This window comes from Rhinolophus hipposideros, assembly GCF_964194185.1.
Source record: "Rhinolophus hipposideros genome assembly, chromosome: 17".
NCBI classification, from domain to species: domain Eukaryota; kingdom Metazoa; phylum Chordata; class Mammalia; order Chiroptera; family Rhinolophidae; genus Rhinolophus; species Rhinolophus hipposideros.
In genome coordinates this window covers 45978536-46006214 of record NC_138063.1, presented here as the reverse complement: position 1 = coordinate 46006214, position 27679 = coordinate 45978536, and the positions used below count along the sequence as shown (strand labels likewise).

General features: G+C 42.0%; 1 protein-coding gene and 1 long non-coding RNA gene across 18 annotated transcripts in view; one reads left to right on the top strand and one right to left on the bottom strand.

The window, feature by feature from the left end:
• Window positions 1-27679, top strand: part of DLGAP1 (DLG associated protein 1) — a gene marked incomplete at its 5' end in the record, with an annotated part of 855165 nt that overhangs the window by 772146 nt on the left and 55340 nt on the right. The gene's annotated exons all lie outside the window — the stretch shown is intronic.
• On the bottom strand, window positions 69-27289 carry LOC308509663. 2 transcript variants are annotated; one of them, XR_013995229.1, is made up of 5 exons: window positions 19538-27289; window positions 9737-9914; window positions 9261-9384; window positions 7709-7831; window positions 69-5780 (listed from the first exon to the last, which is right to left on the bottom strand). It is a non-coding gene; the product is annotated as an uncharacterized lncRNA (long non-coding RNA). The 2 variants fall into 2 exon arrangements; XR_013995230.1 differs by having other exon boundaries at window positions 7709-7828.

Below are 27679 nucleotides of genomic sequence, written 5' to 3'. Positions count from 1 at the left end.
TTTGCTCCTGAGGTATTGCCTAGTCTGCTTGGGTTGCTATAACAAAATACCACAGACTGGGTGGCTTAAACAACAGACATTTATTTTCTCACAATTCTGGAGGCTGGGAATTCCAAGATCATGTCAGCAGGTTAGATGTCTGGTGAGAGCGTTTGTCTTTGTCTTCGGTTGCAGATGGCTGCCTTCTCTCTCTGTCCTCACATAGTCTTTTTACATAGAGAGAGAGATAGAGACAGAGAGAATATATGAGAGAGAGAGAGAGAGAGAGAGAGAGAGAGAGAGAGAGAGAGAGAGACATTGGTGTCTCTTCTTATAAGGACACTGATTCCCATCATGGGAACCCCACCCTGATGACCTCATGTAATCCTAATCACCTCCCAAAGGCCCCATCTCCAAACACCACCACATCAGCAGTTGGGGTTTTGTAGGAGTTAAAAAAAAAAAAATTGGCACTTTTCCTCCCACCTTCTAAATTCTTCTAGCTGGGCTAATAATCAAATTAACAGAGACAGGTTAACGGGAGAATATGAAAGTTTTAATACATGTGCATGAAAATCCCAAAGACAGTGAAGCAACAGGGTATATAAGACATTTTCGAACAAAGGAGGAAGGGGGGGAAGAGGTATTAGATTTTAAAAGAATGGGCGATTTACAGGTATTGAGGAAGAGCAGAACACATATGGCAGGAAAATTCTTGCCTGGCAACTCAGAAATAATGGGACAAGGGGTATCCAGCTAACAGGCGCCTGACTGAAGTCCTCTTATTTACCATACTTAATTCAAATTAGGCTAAAGCAGCATTCTAAGATTTCCTTCCTGAAGCTGGTTTCTCCGTCTGAATCTCTTGGGCAAGAAAGGGGGGAGGGTCAAAGAGTCTTGTTTCTTAATAAACAGTTTAAAATCAACATCCCAAACAGGAGCTTCAGGGTAGGAAAATTTTGGTTCCCTTCAGCTTCAACATATGGATTTTGTGGGGACACAAACATTCAGTTCATAGCAGGTTCCCTTGGGTACATATGGCCTAAATCAGATGTAATATGACCAATCCCTCCTGTTAGTTAAACAGAATAAATTTAAATTAAAAGAAGACGGGGTTTTCTTCATCTGTTTGTTTCCCCTGTTCTTGTAAAGAGTCTTTATCATGACCTTCGGGGACATCTTGAATCTTAAAAAAATTAAACTGTTTCTGTGGAGGAAAAAAAAATAGGTTCTCCCTTCTAAGAAAGATAAACCTTCAAGTTTGTGGGATTCAATGGTACGTGAGCCTGCCACAAAGTGGCATACAGCTGAAAGAAAATGACACGGCAGGAAAGAGTCAGCAGCCCTACCAAGCTGTTTCCTTTGAAATTCCAGAGGCTCGCCCAGCCCTTCTGGTTTCCTGGAATGCTTTCACTCAGTCGTCATGTGGTAGCTGAGGAAAAACCCTGCAGCATCATCCATGGGTGAACTGGAATAATACCTCATCTGCTATCAGGGGCCAAGTGATGAACACAGCGCCCTGCACATGCTCGGTGGCACAGCCAAGGACAAAGTAGCCAGTTGCATGCAGGTTCACTCAGCGGCAGGGAGTTTCAGACCCATTCTCCCAAAGAGATAGTTCACACCCAGGTCACCAGCCAACACTGTCTCACAAAGAGGCTGACACGACCCGATTGCACAGACTAAGATCAGTTAGGCTCATTTTATGTGTCGTGAGAAAGGTAGAGCAGAGGTGACTGGGGGAAAGTCTGTTTTTCCCTAAGCACTGGCATTTTATTAATCTCATCTCAAATGCTGTCACTCACCCGGAAAGGTCCTAAATGTGCCTTACTTCCGCTTCTGAAGCAACGGGATGTGGCGGCAGCTGTCTGGGTGACATGGAGGCTGAGGGAGGAGGAGGGAGGAAAAATACCAGATCTGACCAGACAGGTCAGAGGAATGCAGTCAGTGAGGGGGAAATGGGAACATCCACATCCTCGGGCTGGAGAGCCAGGCTGCTGCAAAAAGTTCCATCAGCTAGGAAGTGATGAGAAATGCCTTTATTTTATAGAGGACTTTCCCTTTTCACAGAGCCATGAAGAACCTCAAGGAGAGATGTTATTAGCAGAACTTAAGATGGACTGAATCCCGAATATAGGTGTACTTGTGAATTGGACCCCTTATATATGTGAAGCCTGGAAATAAGAGTAGATGAATCTTAGGGCTGGTATAAATAATAGCTGTTGATTATAATTAGTAATGTTAACTACAATTAATAACAATAACACTAAGCATTTACTTTGTTCTCAGTCCTGTTCTAGGACTTCTACATATATTACTTCCCTTAACCTCTCAACAACTCTATCACAGAAGTACTTTTAGCATGCCTGTTTTGCAGAAAGGGCACTGAGACTCAGACTGATTACACACACAAGATCACCCAACTAATAGGAGGCAGATCCAGCACTGAATTCAAAACCAGGACACTGCTGGTTGGGACACCACCTTTGAAAACCACTATTTTAAGGGATAAAAGAAGCTTTAGCTTTGTTTGTTATTTTATTTCTGGGCATTTATCACTGCCTATTTAAATGTGATAGGAGCTGTTCAGTAGGACTTTCATTTTTACTACCTGTATTGGTTTCCTAGTGCTGCTGTAACACATTACCAGAAATTTAGTGGCTTAAAACAAGAGCAATCTCCTTACAGTTTTGGAGGTCAGAAGTCTACAAAGGGTGGGCCGAGCTGCACTCTGTTATGGAAGCTCCAGGGAGATTCCACTTACCAGCAGCAGTATAGTACCTTCAGACCGCTCTGTCACCTCTGCTTCTACCGTCACATCTCTGACTGACCCTCCTGCCTCCCTCGTGTAAGGACACTTACGGTTACATTGGAGCCACCTAGATAATCTAGGATTATCTTTTCATTTTAAGATCCTTAATCACACAGCAAAGTCCCCTTTGCCACATAAAGTGTCATACAGATTTCAAAGACTTGAAATTTAGGGGCCATTGTTCTTTCTACCAGCCCACCCATCCTACCACCTGCTTAAACAGCAGGTATCCCTCCTATCCCGTAGCACCCTTTCCACAAAAGAAAAACCAAAACTGTTATCAGGATTTGCATGATGCCATCCCTTCTTCTGACTTATCTGGTAACGAAGCAGTCTTGCAGAAGCAGTGGGTGGGAAAAGCCCGAGAGTGGAAGAGGAGAGGGAGAAAGAAGGCCTGTAGTGCCCAGAAGAGGGAAGGAATTAAGTGCTCAAGATGAGCCTCTGAGACCATGCCCCAAACACCTACTAAGTCTTCCCACACTTGCTAGACTTTCTAGAATCTAGTCACAGTCCCTCCCCTCCTGAGCCAGGAGACTTCAGGGACCCCACTGGGCTTGCTCACAGTTAGAGCTCACCCCAGGCTCTGCCAGCAGCACCACCTTCTGAAACTGCCAGCAGGCTGCTTGTGAAAGATGCAGAAAGAGAAGCTGTATTAAAAGGCCTTCTTGCCTTTTGAGTTTCTAATCATTACCGTCAGAACTTTTTTGGGCTGACACCTCAAGGCTGTGAATTTTCTGTTGGTGACTGTTTTAGTTTGCTATGGCTGCCATAACAAAAAAGTACCACAGACTAGATGGCTTAAATAACAGAAACTTATTTTCCACAGTTGTGGAGTCTGGAAGTCCAACGTCAAGGTGTGGGCAGGTTGTTTCTTCTGAGGCCTCTATCCTTGGCTTGCAGATGGCCGTCTTCTCCCTGTGTCCTCACATGGTCCTTCTTTTTTGAGCACATGCCTTTGGTGTCTCTCTTCTTAAAAGGACTCAATCATATTGGATTCGGGCTTACTGATCTCATTTTAACTTAATAATCTCTTTAAAGACCCTATCTCCAAATACACTTATTCTGAGGCACCGAGTTATGACTTCAACATATAAATTGTGAGGGGCACATAATTCAGCCCATAGCAGTGGGTTAGGACCCTAGGAGATTCAAAAAGATCACTTCCATTTGGTGTAGCAGGTAGGCTAGGCAATTAGGGTGAGTGTGGAGAGAGGAATTGAGTGTGGGGAGAGGAATCCAAGCCGTTGACCTTAAAAGTGTGTACCTCAGCTCAGAACTGCCTTTTGGTCTTAGGTTAGGGATGGGGGAAGGCAGAGAAGGTCCAAGAGTCTCCAAAGACTTGGTCTTAGTCTGTGTAAGCAAGTAGCAGCATTTAAGCCAATTTCCTGCAGGTTTTTTGCTTGATGCATAATTCACAGCTAGTCACAGAAATTCCATCAAGTCAGTACATACCCTGGACACAGAGGAAATAAAGAAGCAGACAGTGAATGTTTGTGTTTGATGCTCTCTGAAAGGGCTGTGTGAGAGAAAATGATTTCATTCTCAAGGCATGGCCCTGAGAGGGAAGTCAAACAGTCCACAAGTTGAAACAAACCAAACAGCCTTATCTTATTCTTGATTCATGGGTTCCTCTTTCTTCAAAGCGCTTCAGAGGCAGGACACTGTGAATTGTCATTGTTAGCATAAGTGCTGCTGCAAGGTCCTTCCTGGGACGAGTTGCATCTGTGACTTACGGGACCTGGGCTCTCTGGCATTTTTCCTTGGCAACCTTTGCTACTCACTGGTCAGACTACCCAACCAACATAGGCTTTGAATATATAAATATGCCCATACTCTCACACTAAGTGAAATAAGCCAGTCACAAAAAAGACAAATACAGTATTATTCCACTTATACAAGGGACCTAGAGTAGTCAAATTCATAGAGACAGAAAGCAGAACAGTGGAGGGGAGAATGAGGAGATGTTGTTTAATGGGTAGAGTTTCAGTTTTGCAAAATGAAAAGAATTCCGGAGATTGGTTGCACAACAATGTGAACTGTAAATTTAAAAATGGTTAACATGATAAATTTTATATTACGTATATTTTAGCACAATTTAAAAAAAAAAGGCTGCTGGAAGCAATCATATAATAGAACGAACACCTGGTTGAGGTCAGGCAGACATAGGTTTGAATCCCGTATCTGCCACTCACTAGTTTTAGGACAATGTTTTATATACGTCTGTAACAAACCACCCCAAAACTTAGTGCCTTAAAACAAAACCAATCATCTTATTATTCCTCAGCTTCTATGGGGCAGGAGTTTGGGAGGAGCTTCAGCTGGGTCTTTCTGGCTCAAGGTCTCTCCAGAGCTTGCAGTTAGGCAAAGAGCTAGAACAACTGGGGGTTGGCTGAGCAACTCCCCCTCTTACAGCCTCTTCTTCTCTGTGTGGTCTTGCCACATGGCTAACGTGGGCTTCCTCACAGCATGGTAATTTCAGGACAACTGGACTGCTTTTGGGATGGCTCAGGGCTCCAAGGAGGCAGGTGTCCCAGGGAGTCAGGTGGAAATTACATCACCTTTTCTGATCTAACCTCAGAGGTCATGCACTGTCACCTCATTCACAATCTCTTGGTTACAAGCAAATCACACACCTCCCAAGGTTCAAGGAGAGAGAAATTAGACTCTACATTTTGATGGGAAATGGTTAATTTCTAGAGCAGGGTTGGCAAACTATGCCCTCACATGAAATGTGGCTCACCTCTCCAAGACAGCCTTTACATATTGTCTCTGTCTTTGCAACAATGGCAGAACTGAGTGGTTGGGACAAGGATGGCATGGCCCACAAAGCCTAAAATATTTTACTGGATGGCCCTTTCTAGAAAAGTGAGCTGACTCCTGTTCTAGAAGAACGTGTTGTATAGAAGATATTGTTGCAGACACGTTTGGAAAATGCCATCAGCCACAGGCAGGTTACCAGCCTCTCTGAATTTGACCTCCAGCTCCAAATCTGTAAAATGAAAAGAAGATCATATGCAAAAAATACTTAGCACAATTTCATGCCTGTAACACGGTAATGTATAAAATTCCATTCTTCCCTTTCCACTTCATTACGATTTGAGAGCCATGGAAAGGTGTTTGCTGCCACTGTAGCTCTACTACCGGTGTTGGAAATTCCCAAGTTTAGACACCTCTTGGAATTAAGGCAGACTTTACAGACTCCCTTTTAAAATTCATATTGATTACTCTGGAGGAAAGAAGTGTTTACAAGAATTCTTTTAAAAAATTCAATCCCACTCTTCACCCCCCAATGCATTCCTTTATCAGACTAGCTAGATATTTTACCTTTCAAAGAGCAAGTACCTAAGGGAATGAAAGAGATCTGGAAAATTTGGAATTGAGAGAATGGGGAAGAACAGGGTGATGGAGAGACTCAAGAAATTTTATCTACTTCACAACTGTGCTCATGGCTGCCTCTGCCTCAAACAAAGCAATGAAAAATGTTTTCTTGGCCTCTCCTTACACTTTGCCTCCCTTTCCTATTGCCCAGACTTGCTATCTCTACTCCAACCTCCTCCCACTTGCCAAGATGCCCCTGGAATTTTTTTCTCTTCTCATCTGGAATTTCCAGGGCCAGTCCTCCAGCACATCCAAGAGATTATCTGCCCATGACCTGGCTTTCCTCCCTGCTCTGTTCAAAAAGGGGCATAATGGAGCCTATTTATTAAGCACCTCTAAACTCTTTCTCTTTAGAAGGAAGCTTCTGTTCAAGAAAATAGAGACCTTCCAATCCCAACTTTTCTATCCATTTCCTCAAAATCCACCAAAATTATCAACGCCATTTATACATCATTTAAAGAATTATTTTCTGTCCACTCTCCAAGTTATGTTTTGACTCCAATCACTTTTACAATCTACTTAGCTTCCCCTAAGCTATGTTGGAAGAATTGTTCCCTTTTAACGCAGCTATTTGTCAGTTACTTTTATATCAAATACTATGAGTGTCTCGGGGGTGATTAGAAGGGGGAGCATACAATCTGATGATTAGAGACCATTCCCTTTAGCCCTATTAATTTTCAGAGCATTTCCCCCTCCTATTTAGCCTAAATTTGCTATCTTATGCAAATTTTAATATATTTTATAGTATCCCCAGAGCCCCAACTCAGTATCAGCCAAAGGCCAATTCAATTTATGCGGCTCCAGAAGGAATTGTGGTTTAGAAAAATTGGTCAGCTGACTCCCCAAAATGTAACTACTATTATCATTACTGCTGCTGCTCCTACTATGACATCTGCATAGCACTTTTCACTTTACAAGGGGCTTTCACACGTACTGTTCACTGTAACAACCATCTTCTAGTTACTGTCCCAATCTACAGATTGTTATAAAATGAAACAGAATAGTCAAGTGCATTGCTGAAAGGTCCTAAATTTATTAATTTATAGACCTGGAATTCCAAGGACTTTTGACTCATCCAGGCATTCCTGTTTGTTAATTACACTGGGCCCTTTCAAGCAACATTTTTTCCTTTATTCCTTTCTCCAAAATGCCAATCATTTTTTCTGAGAAAGGTTTAATTTTATATCCAATACCACTTAAAAAATAAAGTGTTACCCACATTTCTCTTAAGCTCCATCATTTTCTATCTATGTTAACGATAGAAAAATGGACTGAATGACAGACTTTGAGATATTCTTAGTGGAAAAGCTTTGGCTATTTTGCTTATTTTTATCTCAGGTAAACATCTGGTGAATAACTAAAAACAAAAATGTGTCTGAGATGGTCAATGTTTCAGAAGGACTTTTATGATTGAAGGTATAAATTTAAAGATCATATGAAATCAGAATTTTGAATGTGTCTGTTACAGGAGCACTGCTACTGAACCAACTGAACAACAGAGTTTTAGCGTGAGATTGTTTGTCTCACACTGACACCTACCTGGCTAGATAATTGAGACATCTGATTGCCATGGAGATGGGCTGGTATAATCTGTCCACCTTTGTATTGAACCTAGCTTCAGAGTTTTGAACAGGACCACAGGTACACCTGGCTTAGTAGCTGCTAAGACAAAACAAAAGGATTTGCCTTATGGAATTGTTGATATCATTATTGTTGTTACTGTAGGTATACTATTTATTGAGCATTTACTATGTGTCAGGTAATATGCTGAGCATTTCTAATATGTTACTTCATTTCAACCTCCCAACAACCTTATAATCCTTATTCTACATAGCAGAAAAACTGATGTTTTAAAAGAAAGCGAACTTCCATAGGTAATACACTTTTAAAGCAAGGTCTACCTCCAAAACTTACAGTCTGAAACATCACACAGTATTGCTTCTCAGGCATGGAAAGCAAAGCATGTTTGTTTGATAGATTTCTAGCAATTTAAGTGGATAACTTTAGGACTGGTATCTTACCTTATTACTATAGTAAACAGCAAATCTAGATGACAGTCCTTAGGCAGAGTTTAGAGAGGGTACAACTAAATTCTCAAGTACTTGAACTTAATCAGAGTGAGCAGGTCCCACTCACATCCTTCCCTCCAACCCTCTCTAGCTGGAATTCATTACTGTTGACCATGAAGGCAAAGGAAAGCATACTAGTACTTGTAAGTGTTTTCCTTTTTGTTTTGTTTTTGTCTTTTCTGAACTGAAGGGTGATATAGAGTATGAAAAAAGTTTTAAACCACTGATAGAGATCCATCCTGCAAGACATCAGAAATTTGTGGCAATTTCTGCATTTTCCAATGATAGAGATAGCAGAGGATGGAGCCACTCACGCTGTGTGATTTAAGCGGTGGGGGTGGGGTGGGGTGCGGGGGGTTGTGTAGGCCATCTGGAGACAGCAGCAGTGGGAAGCCTTGGAGGGCTGGGATAGGGTACAATAGCACAAAACTGGTAAGAACTCGGCTGAAGAGTGGAATGGGCAAGCCCCAACTCCCCACCCTTTGTAAGTGCTTTTAGCTTATAAAAGATGCAACACAACACCTTCATAGCCCCTTTTATTTCCTCTGTGCGCCTCCTCCTGTCAGTAGGTGGCTAGAAGGCTGGGATGAGAGAGTGCAGGACTGCTCGACACTGGGTGGTCAAGGAAGGCCTCTCTAAAGGACATGCGTTGAGATCAGAGTGACAAGACGAAGTTTTAATATTAAACACTGGCAAGAGGCATCTCAAAATGTAACATTTATGCAGGGCTCTTCACGCTGTAGAAACCCAATCATCTGAAAAGTGGAGACTTTCCAACCTCAGGTAAAATCCCCTCAGGGAGTTTTCAAGATGTTTTTTTGTAATATTTGAATTTTATTTTATTAAATAACGCAGGAAGGGGAGGGCAAAGCCTACTTTTTGTGTGTCAGACATAAGTGCCACACGGTGTCACCTGACACTGTACGACTTCTTCATTCATCTCATTACACTGTGAGATCAACGATGCTGTTATCGATAGATGACGAAATGGGTCCGGGCAGGGGGTAAAAGAGCTGAATTACCTGAGGTCACATGGCCTGTAATTGGCAGGTTAGGATTCGTGCCAGTTCTGACTGACTTCAAGGAGCTTCCTTTTCCAGTCACCACGTTACCACTGAAGGAAGTTGGGGCAACAAGGCTGAGAACCTTTTTGAAATAGAGAAAATTTGGTCTGGTGATATCTTGCATAATAGAATTTGCCAAATAAAATCATGTAGTTCAACAAGTACACAGAGTAGCGAACAAAGATCTACCCGATCACTGATTTTCCTGTTTTCATCCAAGAGAACAGGACCAGAACAAGCAAAGTGTGATGCGTTCTGCAATAAAGATATGTAGAAGCGCTAATGGAAGTCAAATGAAGTGAATCCTGATGAATGAATAATTTCCCAAGCAGGAAAGAACACTTAGGATATATCAAGTCATTGCGTACGTGCCAAGCCAAACAAATAAATAAGCAAATAAACAAAATTTTAAAAATAAAATCAAAGTGACTTACCTGGTAAAGGAATTTATTTTCTCAAGTAAGAGCAAGTCTAGAGGGAGGGCAGCCAATGAATGTATGAAACGCAGTTTCTTTCCATCTCTCCACCTGTCACCCTCAGTGTGGGTTTGTCTTCTCAGGCAGATGCTCCTTATGGTCCCCAGATGGCAGCCATGGTTCAGGGTACCTGGGGCTGATGACAGTGTCCAGAGGAAGAAAAGAGATGTCCTTGACTTGAGTCACTTTAAATAGGCAGGAAAACGTTCCCAGAAGCATTCCCCCCAGATTTCCCTCCTCATCTTTTGTCCTATATATAGACCAATGAAGATTCAGCCTCCAGACCTAGGGAGGGGCTCACCTCCCCCAAAAGTTGAGACTGGATGGAAAAGCTGACAGCACTGGGGTCTTGTTGGCAAGGAGGATGGTTACAAGAAGAACAATGTGTGCCACAGGCACAAAGCCATGTAAAAGATGGCATTCTGGAAATGATAAGTTTTTAGGTGTGAAAACATCAAAGGAGGCAAATAAAATACACTGCAACCACGTGGTAAAGGAGTTATACGCCAGTGTCTGGCTGTGCTTTTGGGGTCAGTGTTCCTTAAGCTTTTACAGACAGTGAAATAGCAAACAATGTTAAGAATTTTTCATCACTCCTTTCTAAAACATGGCAATCACATGAAATTTTCTTCAAAAACAAATGGTTAAAAAAATAAAAAATACAACATATATGGTAAAAATAAAATAATTTAGTCAGGTATCAAAGCAGTGAAGACATACTAGTGAAGACATACATATCTAATTTTTATTCTAACATTTGTACTTTTTTTTATGATCACAGTACTAATGCATGTTCATTTTCTTAAATTGGAAAATTCACAGGAACCCAAAGAATAAAATAAATATCATCCACAAGCCTGTCTCTGGACTATAACTCTTTGATGTCAAAGCTGGGTCCTCATGTGCATAGTACTTTCATACAGAGTTACAGTAGTGACTTTCTTTTTTCTTTGTAAGAATGTACTTTGAAGTCAATTCCTTCTTACCGTAACGTTTTTGTCAAACAAAGGTGAATTACTGCTAGTTGGTTTAGAGGGGGGAAAAAGCAACAAATAAAGCAAATGCACACACTGGCTTAAGTTATGGAGTACAACAGATCACATTAGGAAAAATACCGTGTTTCCCCGAAAATAAGACGTAACTGGACAATCAGCTCGAATGCGTCTTTTGAAGCAAAAATTAATATAAGACCCGGACTTATTTTACTATTTACTTATTAAGTATAGCTGATTGTCCGGCTAAGTCTTATTTTCGGGGAAACAGGGTAAAAGTAATATCATTGTTGTTTTTGGATTTTTTTCTCCCCAAAGGAGTAGTTCTGTTGACTTTCTACTTTATAGGGCAGGTTATCTAAACCCAAACTCTGTAACGTAAGTAAATAAGGAAAGCAGGCAAAAGGAGGAACTTCTTCAGAAGGTTCTGGCAGGGGAAGGATGGGGGAGGGGTTAAAAGAACTGACTGAGACCAATGCTCTTCCTGGTGAGGTACAGCTTTGGTCTTGAAAGTGGTTACAAATCAGGGCACCAGGGTGTTGGCACTAAGGCATTCAGACGCTTGTTGGCACTTTCAGGAAAGTTGTATCTGTCCATTGTGCCTTCCCACTATGAGGGGTAAGGATGTGCAAAATTCTTTAATGTTTCAGTTCCAATTTTAAAAAGAATTTTCCAATTTAAAAAATTCTGAACGCATCTCCAGGTAATAGCTAACAATAGCAACACTGTTTTAAAAAATGTTAGGACATGTCTAGGCATGAATCCATCATGGATGTTGGCTTTGGGGTGTGTTTTTTTAAGTCCCCTTTTCTTTAATTTTATGATTATATTTCCCACAAACTTAGTGGCACTATCAGTTCCCAGGTAAAGTTTTGGTTTTTGTTTGCCACTTGTTGTTAAAAATCTATAGAAAGACTAACAATATCCTGCCAAACACTAAAAAGCTGTTTGACTTTGAGAAAATCACTTAGCCTTTCTGGTCCTTAAAAGGAGAAAGTTCAAGCCAGAGACACAGAGTGGCAGAATGGAAGAAAGTTTAGAGATCACTGAGTTCTGCCCCTTCTTTTGCAGGTGAAGGATCTGAGATTCAGAGAGGGTGAGTGACCAGCCAGAAGACCAACAGCTTTCTCCAAATCTCATTCTGATATTTAAGAATTTGAAATTAGTTAGGCTATATTTGAAAAAGCAAATGAACAGGAAATACTGAAGTATAATAAAAGAATGAAAATGTAAGCTCTGAGAAATAGAGTTGAAATACTTTATAATGATTCAAATTTATGTGTAGGAAAGATATGTGAATTGTGTGAAATGCGAAACATTCAATGCACAATATTTACCCAACAAATATTTACTGAATGCTCACTTGAAGCTTAAAGTCTAGTAGGAAAATGAGAAGATAATTATAATGTAATAAGTGATCTGTTAAAACATGCAGTATTCTAATGAGAACTAGAAGTAATTAGACAGACATACCAGAAGTCTTCCTCGAAGAGGTGACACCTAAGCCGACACCTGAAGGAGAAAGAAGAGGAAAGAATTTCCTACAGAGGGAATTCTTTTTGCAAAGGCCAGGGAACTTGATGGCTTTGACAACTAAAAGAAAAAGTGGTCAGGAGGATGAAGTGTTCTGAGACATGAAAAGTGAGCAGGAAAGCAAGTTATTTGGAATCGGGAAAGCCCTAGATTCAAGACTTTACCCTGAGGGTAGACCTGTCAGTTGGAGAGTGACAGGGTCTCTTCAGTATCTTCAATTTTCCTCTAAGTGTGTACAATAAATGAGCAGGGACAAGGCAGACCCAGGGAGGCCAATTAGAAAAGCATTTCTCAAAATATTTTGACAAACTACATTTTACTTGTTTCCCAGAATATACACACATCTGGATACACACACAAACTGAAACAAGTTTCATGAAACAACGTTTCCTTTGTTTGATGTACGCTAACATTTTCTAATCTATTTCTTTTTTTTTTTTTTAAATGGTGAAACTGAATAACTTACCCCAACTGATTTCATGACCCATTAAGTCACAACTGGCAGTTGGAGAAACCTGGAGTGAGGAAGCTGCTGTGATGCTGAGAGAATAGAATCCAGGGAATGAGAGAGGTGGATAGAAGGATGTGGGATGATTCCAGAAGAATTAAAGAGATAGGAGAGAAGGACCCAAAGGAATGAGAGACAACACAAGAGTTTTGGCTTGAACTGTGGGTAGATAAAAGGGTCACTTGCTGAGCTGGGAAACGTTAACTGGAGTATCTATTCGGAGGTTAAAGATAAAGAGTATTTGAGAAATACCCTTATTTTTTGTAAACACAAATGTATCCCTTAATTTGAGCCATATCTGAAGAAAAACTATCTAAAGGCTACATTATGTAACTCCAGAAAGCCTTCAAGCTTAACTAAATGAGGAACCCTGCAAAATGGTGGAGATGGAAGGAGGAAATCATTAATGGAGAGGTGTCAGCTCTAGTGCTGAGCCTGAAAATTCTCCTTGGAAAGAACAACAGTCAAGCTATAAATCCCAAGGAAACAGCTCAGATCAAAGACTCACCTGGGGCTTTGCTATGGCTGTTATCAGGGCTTTTGTGAGGCTGAGAATGGGGAAGCATAGCTTTTGGCATTTCGTTTAGCGAACGTGTTGGCAGGAGTTAGCTTCTTAACACACAGGGTTGGCATCAAATTTAGAATTCCCAGTCACTAATTCAGGAATGTAAAAAGCATTTCTTATGCACTTCTTATAAAAATGGAAATCCATTAACTTTATCCTTCATGCACGCCCTCTGACAGCATTGGGTCAAAGGGACTTTTTTCCCTTTCTCTTTTCATAGCTTCCACAGTCCAATCCCTCTCCTCCTAAATCTTTTTTTTTTTTTTTACAAAACAATAGGGAATGATGGTAGCCTGTTGCTAGTTGAAGATTTGGAACAATAGGTATTTCTGAGCAGGGTTTATTGAAATGGTCTTGTCTGTGTCCTGGGGCAGATTGTAAATGAGATGTCAACAGGAGCTCTTTTGTGTGGATGGCATTCAGCCTGAAAGAGAGGAATTTCCTTACTGTGCTAGTATTTAAAGTAGATTTGTTGCTGCTTTTGCTAAAACTTTTTATCCAACTGCCTGAACTAACAGCCCTGAATGAATCACTCAGTGTGACTGTGACTTCCTTCCCTCCTTAGCAAAGCACTCACTGACTCAGTCATTTACATTTAGAAAGGAAGGTTCCTAAGAAGCTTTCTTGGATTTTCATCTGCGTAAACCTCTTTTCTAGACCATCACGTGGACGTGAGCTGTCAGCAATCCTGCTACCCTGGGAGAGGGCAGTCTAGCCAGGCTGCTTTTCTTACTCCCGGAAAAACTTTCGGCTGTTTTGCTCACTTTCTTTTTAAAATCCAAAGAAAGGGACAAACAATTTCCTGCTTCAAGCCCTTTTCCTCTCTCCCTCCCTTCCCACCGTTTGGTAAATGACAGGCAATTTCAGTTTACTCTAATTACCATGCGCTGAGGTTGGACTAACTCCATCCTTAGAAGATAAGACAACTGTTTTATTACCTCTCAGCCAGGTGCTGGAGGGTGACAAGAGTTGTCTGTTTCTGGAGACCTGACAAGGTTATCAGCAGCTGCAAACAGGCTGGACCTTTGAGGAGTGGCCATCAAAATGCTTCCCTAGCCTGTGATCCATTTCCCCACTCTTTATTAGTAGTTATTTTTGATTCAAAGACTAGTGCTGGTTTCCTCTAGTTTGTCCGCATTCCTGCACCTTAGCAGTTAAGCAAACCACAATCATAATTATGAACAGTATAAGTTGCAACCATGGCCCAAATCCTATAACATAAGCAGGAAATTCCAGCCTCGGCCCTCAACATACAACACACAGACTATTTTAACACTCTCTGACTTGGTAGATTTTCAGTGAGTATAGTTGTTTTTTCAAAGAGTTGATCTTTAATAAAATCTTGCACCTCGGACAGCAGAAATCCAAAATAATGACATTGTATTGCCTTTAGTTTCTATGGTTCCTTTTGAAAAGTAGAATGTTAGCCACACCAGGAGACAAGGTAGTGCTTGTTTTAGATAAGAAACATTTCTAGTGGTTGATCTATTTATAGCTGCAGTTCACTAACATGTGTACCCACCCATCAGTTTATTCTTCAATTCAAGCTATGTTACATGGATTATTTCGGTTAACTCTTGGGTTGGTATTGTGGTATACAAATGTGTTTTGAAAATTATTTTCAAACTGTATGTACTAGGTAGTGCTTTAATGAATAAAGAGTGCCCTTGCAGATAAACTGTTAGGTGAGTGTCCTGAGCTATATTGCATTAGTGCTGCGCCCAGCCTGGACCCAGCACAGGGCCACCCTCTTGTCACTACAGATTCTGGTGGCCCAAGGAAAAGAATGTTGGTTTTCTGTATTTTGCTGTGCGGTCAGACTATAGCTTGAGGGTAGAGGATGAGAATGAGGAAGAGAATTGATGGAAAGGATGAGTTCACACATACACACGCACACACACCCTTGCAAATATGAAGTATTTATAAGAATGCACCATACCACCCCATTCTGTAAATTGCATGGACATCATTCCACATTGTGCGAAGAAGTTAGTTAAAAGCCCCTACTATACTCCTACTACCATTATAACAAAACCCAAAAATGAATGTTTCTGAGTACAGTGTGTAAAACATACATAGTGATAAACCAATGAAGACCCAGAACTCCAACGTGGCTAAGGAAAGAGAGGCTATGTCAGGATTACCAGATCTGATCTTGGATTCCTCTTTTCCTTAAAGATATAGACACTTGCCCACTCACAACGCCAAGTCCACCACTACCCGGCCACCCTCCAGGGGGACTTAGGTTGGGACAGAGCTCTGTCCAGGTCCTGCATCACCTCCGGGAGAGAGTGCTTACTGCCCCAAGACATCCAAAGGAGTGAGTGGTCATCATTTCCTTTATCTGCAGTTCTGAAAGCCATTGCCCAAAACCTGACCTGGAACTACTTGCAGTGTGACTGTTCTACAGCTTCTTGCAAACAGACAAGTTAGAGTCCGGTGTTAAGGATGCTGCCCCAGACCCTCTGGGTGTGGCAGGTGTATTAGCTTTCTAAAGTCCAGAAAGTTCTGAATTCCAAGCACATTTGACTAAAAGAGATTCAAGAAAGGCTTTCGGATGGAAGCATTGTTCCACAAAGGTTCAAAGGTGAATCTTAAGGACAGAAGTATAAGGCAGCTCTTTCAAAAATCAGTAAGGAGGTTTAGATGGAGAGAACCCAGGTGCCAACCAGACTCAGCCCTGGAGAATGTGGGCAACCCCAGTTCTCCAACCTCCTTGTCACTTGGGGAATTGGGATTTGTAGGTAGTAACACTTGGCTTATTGAACTCAGTGAATGAGGATGATGGTGAGAGGTAGGTAGAGTAAATTGATACAGATGTTAGAGCTGGTCACACCCCTTTCCGAAGTTATTTTTATTTAATTATGGCAAATGACAAAAACCCTAATGTGAAGTGGATTTTAAATGCAATCTTAAAGTGGCCCTTTACATTCTAACGTAAAGGCTGATCCAAGGACTGGACTCATGCTTGCAGCATGAAGCAGACAGAATGAGACCTGCGAGAAACCTGGACAGGTTCTCCTCTGGATCTGTGTCCTCATCTGTCAGTGACACGGTTGGATAATGAGGTGTCGTTTTAAACTGCTGATTCTGTTTTTTGAGAGTTAGTAAAAGGCTGGGGGCCTTGTGGTCTTTCTGGACCGTGTGGGCTGATAGAAATAGTATTTCACAGGTTAACCCAGATAGTTTTTCCTGTTTTTACTTTGAAAAGCCAGGGTTCAGGGAGGAAAGAGGAAAGGAGCAGAATGAATAATTAACTGCCTAACTACACAGACCAGGGCCTCCTGTGGCCTCCCACATGCCCTGCTATCCAGACCCAGGTAATTATTCCTCATCATGCTGAAACCAACAGGAAGGAATGGTGGATGCATTTTCTTTCTTCTTTACTTCCCCACACATCCTGTTTTCCCAGGTTTGAAGGTTTGAGTTTGTCTTATGCAGAAACTTCTGCTGCAGGTCGAGCCCTCTCTCCAAGGCCTCTGTCCACAGGACAGTGGCACTAGGTTGCTTTGATAGATCGGCCTTTTTTCCAAAGCCTGGAGACCTTGACAGTGAGCAGAGGTTACTGATAAATCCAGCCTGAAGTTTTACTCAGGACTTAACCTGACTGGGCTCTCATTAGACATGACCTACCTTAGTTTGCACACAGCTCACTCACTCTGCGCAGCTATTTCACCTTCTCCAGGAAGACACGTTGGCAATGTGTGCCCAGTACCCTCATCTAGAACCAACCAGTTACTCATACAGCCTTGGAGTCAGGTACACATGAGTTCTGTTCTGTTTACGAGACACACAGTTACATGGCAGGGGAGTCCTATTTGGTTGTGTGATCCCATTCTAGATTTTTCTTTGTATTCTAGGCTACAGGTCCAATTGTGCAGCTAGTACTAATTCTCATGAAATGAGACCAAGAGGTAAAGAAAGTTCCCTGGCTCTCAGATCTCCATCTTGTGCAAGCAGACAGAGCACAGAATAATAAGAAGTCAAAGAATAATAGGGAGTGAAGGGAATTAAGGAGAAAAAAGGTAGCTGCACAGAATAAGGGCAGTTAGCATCATGGGCCCTTCACATCTGCTCAGTGCCTATGGGTAAAGTCAAGCAGAGAGAATGCAGGAAATTAGGTGGATAGCCCACAAGACCAACTGGTTTCCACTGGTATTAGGTTGGACTTTCACATACTAGCTCCATGTCAAAAGTTGGCCAGCCACAACTGCACTTGGCTGGTGCCAAACAGAAGTGGGCACTGGTAACAGGAGATTATATTGCAACATCCAAGATCACTGAGAAGGGCTTTGATGAGTATTCGTTTTACTTAAGCCCTGGTGACCTCATTTTACTGGTTATTAGTCCCTTTTTCTTTTTTCCAGGAAGGCTTTTCTCACGCCTGTTCATTCCTTCATGCAAAAATATTTACCATGCACGGCACTACTATGTGCCACTCATATTCTAAGTACTGTGAATAAAACAGACAACAATGCCTGACCCAATGATTCTTACATCCATAATTAATTCCTTTCTCTAAGTGGGGTCAGGGAAAAAAAAATTCACCTAACAGAGAATACAGGCAAGTATTGCTGAGAAGTGACATATGAGAAATGAAAGCTAGCTAATGAGAAGTTAAATGGAATAATTTATTCCTTGCTCTAGCATTGTCCCTACCCCAGGTTTCCTAGGCATGCTGTCTTTCAACAAGACTCGGTCAGCCCTAACCTGAGGAGTTGGTAGAGCAGCTGCCCAAACAGGAAACCTTATATAATTCAGCAACCCTGACCTTGGGCCCTGAATCTTCCCCTCCTGTAAACAGTCCATTCAACCCAGGAAGACCTGCAGACCTGGCTGGGACGAATTTTGAAAAACACACACAACGTTACAAACATTGAAAAAAAATCCCTAAGTCCTAGAGGAAGTGATGTATCTGATTCACTGGTAGAAATCACTTCTTAAAATAATGGAACAAATGGAAATTTAATCCTAACAAATGAAACTGCCAGGGCAGTCACTTGTGTACATGACTCAATAGCACCTGTTGGAAAGGCTGGGAAAATGAGCCATGAAATCCTGATAGCATTCCCTACTGGAAGCCACAGCCCTGCCTTGCAAATTAGTAAACCTCATGTTTGCAAAATCCTGACTTCAACATGTGTGCCTAGTTCTAAAAGGCTATGACTCACCTTAGCTACTGGTCAAGTGATTTTTCACTCAGAGCCCTGGATTTTTTTAATATTTAGTATTAAATGGTCTAGGCAAATTCTAGCCAAATGTCTGTCTACTTTCAAGATGTTCCTTTGAAATGACTGATTTCAGGCAACAACTGGTTTTACATATGGTAACCCTCAATTTCTAATACTATTTAAACTTGTTGCCAAGCTTCATTAAAAGTCCACATTAGAAGTTTTAGACCTCAGCCCTGGGCCTTCTAAAATGACTTTCTTCCAAACATCATTTAACTTCCTTTAATTTAGTTAATTAATGGAACTTTCTGAAGAGAGCTGTTCCTTTGATCCGAGTCTCTTAGTTTCCAGTTAACATTTCCAGAGAGGGAGAAAGAACGAATGCCCTCACAACTAGTCATTCCTCCAAATCAGAGACAGAGCAGAGGAAGGAGCACCTGAGAGGAAGAAGACTGGTTAAAAATACATTTTTGTGGGTGTTTGCCCCACACAGAGATAAAAGATCTAAGTTGGGGCTGCAAGGCCTGCTCTCTGGGAGGTTGGGCCTGCAGCCTGGAAATCCTAAGTAATCCTTGCAAATAGGCAAACTGGAAGCCAGCAATGCGAATTAGAAATGCTTCTGCCTGAAAGAAAGGTTTTTGCATGCAACATACAAATTCAGATAAAAATAGAAAATGCAAGTCCCACCCAGCAGGAATCCTCAGTTTCTAGGCTATTAATCCTCACTGCCATCCACCTAACTAAATGGCTACAGCAGTTCTTGCTTTTCAACTTGCCATCTTAACAAAAAAATGTTAAACACTGGCTGCTGCTTAAAAAAAAAAATATCTGCAACCTCAACCCAGAGATCCTACCCTGCAGCTACGGTAAAATTTTTGTTAAGGCGATAAATTAAAAAGCAAGATACTCTGAGTCTTGATTTCCACCCTTTATGTTTTTTTGGGAGAAGCCCAGCAAAGATGTCCACCCCTTTCCACAGCGTTGACTTACCTTGGAGCTGAGCAGCGGATTTCAAGGTACATCGGTGATGTTCCAAGCTTGGCCACCAGGAGACACTCGAGAGTAGGGTTGCCAGCCCCAAAGTACTTTGTTTTCTCAGACTTTTGGTTGGGAGGGAGGGGTTTGGGGTGGGGGATGGGGGTGGGGTGGGGTGCGGGAGATACAGCTGGCTTAAAAAAAAAATCCATTTGTTCCTTTAAATTATGCCTCTTGCCATTTTATAAAGCAAAGGTTGCCACGTTACCTGTTGCCAGGTTCCTGAGAGAGCTTGGGGAAAATGTGGGCGAGAAAGGTACAGCACAAAGTCCTTCGGCTTGGTGGCTTTCAAGCTCTGTTGACGGGGCTGGTGCTGACATTTGGAGAGCAGCTGCCGTGGATCCACTGAGCATTGTTTGTAGTTCTAACAGAGGAGTGGCTGCGCCTTACATCATTTCCAGGCATGAAGTGCCTGGGGCTTTTTTTCTTTTTCTTTTTTTAATGACTAACTTTCTGATCCCTCCCTCTCTGGATTTTGGTACAGTACAGGCACTGTGAGCAACAGGCTCACCTCAGGAAGCCCAAGTTTTGTAGAAACTTGTTAAAACAACTTGAGTGCCTCTTTTAAAAAAAGTTATGACTCTGAAACAAACCTTTCCATTCTTCCTTCTGAGAACAATGTTGTGTTTGATTAGCCTCAGAGCACTGCTCCTTGAAAGGTCTGCTCTCCCCACAAGAAACGGCTGCTATCAGTTGAATAGATCTCTGAGCCAGACATGCTGAGGCTTGGGGCATTTGTCTGGCATTAGGAAGTGTCTGGAATACTAGTAACTACCAACTGGGAAGTCTTATGACTACAAGAGTTATTACACCACCCCTCCCTCTCTGTCCACATTCCCTTTCCTCCCCCTACACGCTCACACAAGCGTGCTTTTTTCTATTTCCATGGGGAAAAGGTTAGCTAGTCTTTGTGGTTTCTGTGGAGGATGGCTTTAGTGGAAATCATTCTCATAGCCATGTCCCTTGAGCTAAAACGAACCTGGAGAGAAGACTAAGGGGAAGCCCTGTGCCTCTCCTAGTAGAAGCCGGAGCCCCACCCCAAACACCCTCTGCCTTCTCACCATGACGACAGCAGTGCATGGACCACTGACCACCACACTTTGGGTGGCCTGTAAATGTTAAGCTGTAAATATTTTGAAACACGGGAGTGATTTTTCCATGCATATTTTGTTTTGTGAAGTTTCTCCTTTTTTGCAGTATTTTTAATGTTGCAGAGGTGCACTCCTTGTTGACCACTCCAGATTCTTGCATTCTCCAAACTTGGACAAGTTCCTGCAAAGGACTGTGCTAGGGGCAGTATCCTGGCAGTTTCTGATAGAAAGCATTAGGCTTAACCGGACAAGGTGTTGAAATGGAACGTTTAATGAGGGGGATGATTACAGGTGGTTTGAGTGAGGGAAAAGAAATGGTATTTAGAGCCTTGAGTATGCTAACTTTACTACCACTTGGTAGCTGTATGACTTAGAGAAGTCAGTTACCTGCTCTGAGCCTCCATCTTACCATCAAACAAATGGAATAGTGAGGTCTTCCTTTGTCATAAGACCATGTCTATCAAGTTCTTAGCACAGTGTGTGTTAGAGTAAGGATTCACTCTGGTGATTAAGTTGATCTAATGGCATTCCAAGGGCATGAACCAATTCTCCATCTCATTATCTTTGTTTTCACCTGGATCAGTGCTTTCAACCTGTGAAGGACTCAAGCCAGACCCCTGATTGGCATTGGGTGGGGAAGTCCAGCCTGGGGAGCACGACCTCCACAGGTCACTGTAAGGTGAGCCCTTCTGGGCCTACTTACTGGAAGCAGCAGCGCGCTTCTCCGTTAGCCATTTTATCTTCATCTGTACCAAAGTGGGTATCCAGGATGCTAAAACATGTGCTACTGCTGCAAACAGCCCTGGTGGTAACTCTCCCTGGCCTCATCTCTGGCTTTCTTCTTCAGCTGTTTAGCATCACTTTCATGGGTCTTTTCTCACATTCTTTTCTAGATTTCATTCATGTTCATCAAGTCACAGGAGTTCCAGTTTGAAAGAAATCTTGCGAGGTCCCCTCAAGATGGTGGTACACTTTCAATAACTTGCCCACTAAAATATGAGTTTGTCAATGCTTGAGCACTTTCAGGGGCTGAGAGTGCTCACTACCCAGCAAGGTTCCTATATTCCATCTTTCAGTAAGTGACTACTGGGGAATTATTCCTTATGCCTCTCTTAAGCTTTCACTTTTGTGGTTTCCCTTGGAGTCTTATCGTTAACAAATCCATACCATCTTCCACACAGTAGACTTTGAAATAATTAAAAACCCCTCTGGCTTCCTTCTCTTGCAAACTAAACAACGCCTTTCCTTAAACCAGGGGTGTCCAAACTTTTTTCAATGTTTTTCACCAACGGCCATATGCGGTAAAATACACAAACAGCCGGGCCACTCACTCGAGGTGAAGTACATATTGCCTCACCTGGTTTATTTAAGTAAACTAAATATATTTTTGGAATTTGCTGCGGGCCAATTAACAATGGATCATGGGCTGCAGTTGGCCTGCAGGCCACAGTTTGCACACCCCTGCCTTAAATCATTCCTCATAAGATATGGTTTTCCTCTCCTTGGCACACCCTGCAATTTCCACTTAAAGAGAGGGCCTCACAATGAAATGCAGCACAAGGATCCTTCCACTGTTCCAGATATCACACTTCTACTCATACACACCTTCTTAGAAATAGGCAACTTACCTGACACATTAAAACTATAAATACAATCTACCCACCCTATTTTGTGCGTTAATCTCCTTATGTTCCAAATTTAGGTCTTTCCACAGCTTTTTTTCTTTTGTCCTCTTCACATCATTTTGCTTTCTAAAGTAGATTGCAGTTTCAAGTTACCTCTCTAACATGTTCTTAATCTCACATGAATAACCTCTACCCTGTCCACTGGATTTGCATGTGTTTCGTATCTGTTTGTCAAACTATCTCCTATGATGGACCAATTTGTTTGTTCATTTGATGTCCAACCTGTTGCAGATCAATACTTTGCTAAAATGTAACAAAAATGAATTACTAGAAAAAAGAAATTAAAGGCACTCAAAAAACAAACAGTTTTCATGAGATTCAACTGTGGGGACAGAGTCCCAGAAAGCAGTTTCCAGGCCCTCGGCCTCACATGGAAAGGTGCTGGCTAGGGTAGTAGATGGCCATGAGCTGTGCCTGGTTGGCCATTAGCTGTAACCAGTTAGCCAATTAGCTACTGATATAACTGCCACGGCTGCATTGGTTGGTTGGTTGGTTGGTTGGTTGGTTGGTTGGTTGGTTGGCAGGCAGAGAAGTGGACAGCAGATTGCAGATCGTGTGGATCCTACTTCCTGTGTGTCTCGCCCAGCCACCAGCGAGACGGGGGTGCAGGAAGACTCCTTGTTGGGGTACTGGAGGATGTTTGCTCCCTGTGTCTCCAACCCAGCCACCAGCAAGAATATAGTGGTATGACTCCCCTGTCTATGGCTCCGTGGGTGTTCCTTTTTGGCCTCACCATATCCTGCGTTCTTATGTGGGGAGCAGGAGCTGAGACCCTGCATGACACCCTGCATGACACAACCGACAAACTACTCTGTAGAATTGCTATAATAGTTTCTAAAAGCTTATTCTCAATTTTCATAGTGTACCTTACCATGCACTCATCAAATAGTTTGTGAATCAACACCTATCTGTGGACCACATTATCTCTGTGCAGAGGTATGCTGGAAATGCTTAACAACAAGCTCTCTGAGGAGACACCTACTGATTTACAGCATCTGCCAATTTCCATGGTGTAAACACTCACACCAGGTCAGTTTCAAGCTATCAGTGAAATGTCACTAAACACAGACTTGAGAAGAGATTTGCACAAGCAACTCTAGCAAGGTGATAGGAGCCAGCTCCAACACCTTTTTAATAAAGCACTTCCTTTTGAGGCCTTGTTAAATTACTGTTCAGTTGGACCAAATCACCCAACTCAGGACAACTTTGCCCTCAACAGAAACTAAGCTGTAGATTGAGGCCGCCCTTCTCTTTGTGGTGGTCTTCAGCTTAGTAAAAGCAGACCATCTGTTACAAAGCCCAGACTGCTTTGACCATGACTTCTGTGTAGAAGCCTGACACTACCGAAGGCAGATCAAATCACAGCTTGCTTTGTGGTTAACAACAACTTAGGATAGCTTGTTTACATCAAAAGGTGTTGTTTGACTACTGTACAACTCTATGTATATTTTGGAATTCCTTTGTTGTTGTTTCATGTTTTTATTTGTAGGTCCTTGTGGGCTTATTCTCATATTCAAAAGACTTTCTAAAATTCAGTAACCAGGAACTGCTAAATAATTCCTCAACACCGCTGTATAGACTGTGACCATTAGCTTACCTAGTGAGAACCTATTAATAAGATAAAGTGGGTTTGATCGTACATTTGTTTTATGGCCACCTGACATATGTGTGCTCTTGATTGCATAGGACAACCAGAGTGGTAAGAGAGTCTACATATTTTTTCCAGAAAACCATCACCGCTACAGAAAAAACTAATTCCTGACACAGGCCTTCCTGCGGCTTACAACACTAGCATTAACTTTCTGTGCAAATAGAGGTAATATTGACTAGTCAGCTAGAAGCTGAAATAGGAAGGCATTTGTTCTCATTTGTTTTTTCTGTGACTTTTTACAACAACTTCCTAACTCAAATGTAAAAACCAACTGTGTGTCTCTCTGCTCTGCAGTATCATCTGAAAGAAAGTGGTGTCGGGCAGCCGGTTAGCTCAGTTGGTTAGAACACGGTGCTCTTTACAACAAGGTTGCCGGTTGGATCCCCACACGGGCCACTGTGAGCTGCACCCTCCACAACTAGATTGAAGCAACTACTTGACTTGGAGCTGATGGGTCCTGGAAAACACACTTAAAATAAATAAAAGTTAAAAAAACCAAACTGGTGTCATTGAAATCTGGAACCCCACTGATTCTTCTTATAAATAGGTAGAGTCCTTTCAGCCAACTTTGAGCTGGGGTCATCAGGAGCCAGAGAAGGGAAATATTTTATTTTATTTGAAATGAACAAATAAATATATCAGGGCAAAAAAAAGCAATAATAGTGAATAACTATGTTATCATTTCTTTTACAAGTTCCATTTGAATAAAAGGAGCACTTGCTTTTGAAATCAACATTTTCGAGAATGTTACTCTTTTAAAAAAAAATGAAGTGTTTCGCTTACTGTCTATAAGCCATTCATTTCTCTTTGGGTCTTGACCGGATAAGATTTTATAAACTTGGGCTTCACCTTCCTCTACCATACGCTTTCTGGCACTCAGACCTCAGTGGATTCTAAGTCACTCATGGTGCTTAAACATGAAAGAAGAATTTAAAAAACAGAAACCCTTAGGAAAGAAGATAGGTTGAGAGCTTAGCCTGAAAATCTAGGAAAGAGTCATGCTGGGGAAAACTGGGCGATTTAGTTGTATAAGTTTCCAGAGCAACCATGAATGAAAAAGATGTAGGGCATGAGAAGGAAGGGTACTGTGAGAAGTGTGAGCTGTGTGCTGAATCTTCTTTCTTCTGCTTCAAGAGGCAACCTTAAAGATTTGAATTCCTTTTAAATTCCTACTTGATCACTGACAGGTGGTCCTTCTTTGAGTGTAACTCATGCAGCAGAACTGTGCCAAGCTCCACATTGCAAGGAAACCTCCTAAGAAGCCCTGGGGTATAACACCAGAGCGGTGGTTCCTGTCCTCTAGTCAGCTCCCTTATTCGAAGTGAGGCAATCTTAAATTCTTACCTCTTTTGTGCATTGGGGCCGGGCCAGCCTGTTAGGGAAGCCATGTCCCCAGGGTTTTCCCTGTCCGATTTAACCCTAGTGTATTTCTAGCATTGCTGCTACTGGCTGGCAGTCTCCATTGATCAAAGTATCCAGAGTTATTCCTTTGGATAACGAAGAGGAGCTGACAACAGCCATCAGATGGCATCAAATAGCCGTAGGTCCCAGGGAGTGTCCCCAAGCCCAGTCATTACACCGGAAATAATGTGCCCCTCCTCCCCCATATCACACTTATCACATCGTGACAGAATTTTTACTGTAAATCACAGCAAATGAAATGATACCCTATTTGGCAGCATTGTCTAATTTTGACTACTCCACACTGAAAGAGGAAACTGAAGGTAGCTAACCACAAGCAGTAAATTATCCAAGAGATCAGACATTTGATTTTAGAATGTGGTAGTTTCTTAGGAATATGAGTGAGCTGAATGTCCTGAGAATCCATTTTGAACAAAATAGTGGGTTCATATTGTAAAGACTTATCTTGGGAAAAGTAATAAAATGGTCTAGTCTCATTCAATTTGAACAGACAGATTCTATCCTAAGTATGGTCACTGCCCCTCCTACCCACTCTGGTCTTCAGATGAATAACTGAGACTTAGCATTATCCTGAACAGGGTTATCCTATTTAGACCTCCCTAGGAAGCAGAAGGTAGCTGCACGGTCTTTACAGTGCCCGAAAATGTGACTATCAACAATGCACATACTTGCATTACTGGCCAGAAGCTTCACTGTGGCCTGTGGGAGAACCTGAGAGCATACTGGTTCTGCTCCTGGCTCTGTACCTTGAGGGTGCTGTGAGCCTCCACTGGTCTCATTACCTCTCAGCACTGCTTATTGCTGAGTTCTGTTTAAATGTGAAGATGTATGTTTCATGCAATGATCTTAGATGGAAGGTTTTCCTGGGGTGAGCCTCTGCCAGTTAACCATCCTGGGTAACGAGAGGTGACTATATATGTATTGTTCACATTACCCTACTACCCACTTCCCCAAGAGCACATGTGATAGTGTAATGCGATATCTATGTGTTGTTTTTCCTTCAACTCTCAGCCAAACATTTCTGTCCCTATCTCTTTTATTGTTAAGGAAATTATTCTGCATCACAAAGCAGTGGAACAGTGGGACAGCGTAATAGGATCTTTTTGGTTTTTTTCTTCATTATGGGATGCGTCTTTTGAGCGGCCTCAGGAAATAGCCTAAATATTGAAGCGAGTATTTCATTCTGTAAGATGTCCCGAGTGGCATCTAGGGCCATGGCTAAAGAGTTGGGACTGTGTGGTCAGGAATAGCCGATTTGGTATAATAACAGTGATACCAGCTGAATGGAAAAGGCAAGAATAAGGTGTGGGTGGCAGTAGGAGCAGGGAGAAAGTGATGACAACACAATACTTTGACTCATGTTTTAAAGGGACTAAACAAATGTCTTCAGAAAGCTGGTTAAGGTATTGTTCTTTATTGGCAGGGAGTTCCCACTTGCAAACTTAATAATTCATTTTGATCTGTATTTTCCTATATCGTGCTCCACAAATGGAAAGTTGAAAACCAGTGTGTAATGCTTCTTCAAGACGCTAAGGGTTATAATCAGACAGTGGGAGAGAGGGCTTAGAGGCTACTTCAGCTGAAGCCTCAAGAAGGATCTTAACCAAATGGCGCAGGTCTGCAATGGACACCTCATTGCACAGATTCAGGCCCTCGAGTTGATCAAGTTACCCTGAAAAACAGCACATTAGGGAGTAGGCTCAAACAGACCACATTCAGAGACTGATTTATAAACTAGTGTGTACATTTATTTTACAATAGGAGACTTTGGTACAGTGTATTCCCTCTCAGTAGTTAATTCTGCTCAGAAACCACAACCAAAAAATTTGCAACAAAAGTTTATATAATGAGTGGAGAGAGAGAGAGAGAGAGAGAGAGAGAGAGAGAGAATGGAGGGAGGGAAAGAAGGGAAAAAGAAGGGAAGGGAAGGAGGAGGGAAGGGAAGGGAAAAGAAAGGAAGGAAGAAAGAAGAAAGAAAGAGGAAGGGAAGGAGGGAGAAAGAGAAATTGGGAGTTGATAACAGAGAATTGTGGGAAGCTATGACAGCACGCTGTGCACCCCACCCCAACCCAGGCACCTCATACTGTTAATTGGATTGTACATGCTCACCACCTCTTTGCTTTCCTTTTTTTTCAATGTTTATTATCAACAACCAGAATCTTCTCTAATGAGTTACTTTGTTTAATATTAGCTATATTTAATATTTTCCTGAGAAGGCAGAGATTACCCTGGCTTTATCCATGTGTAT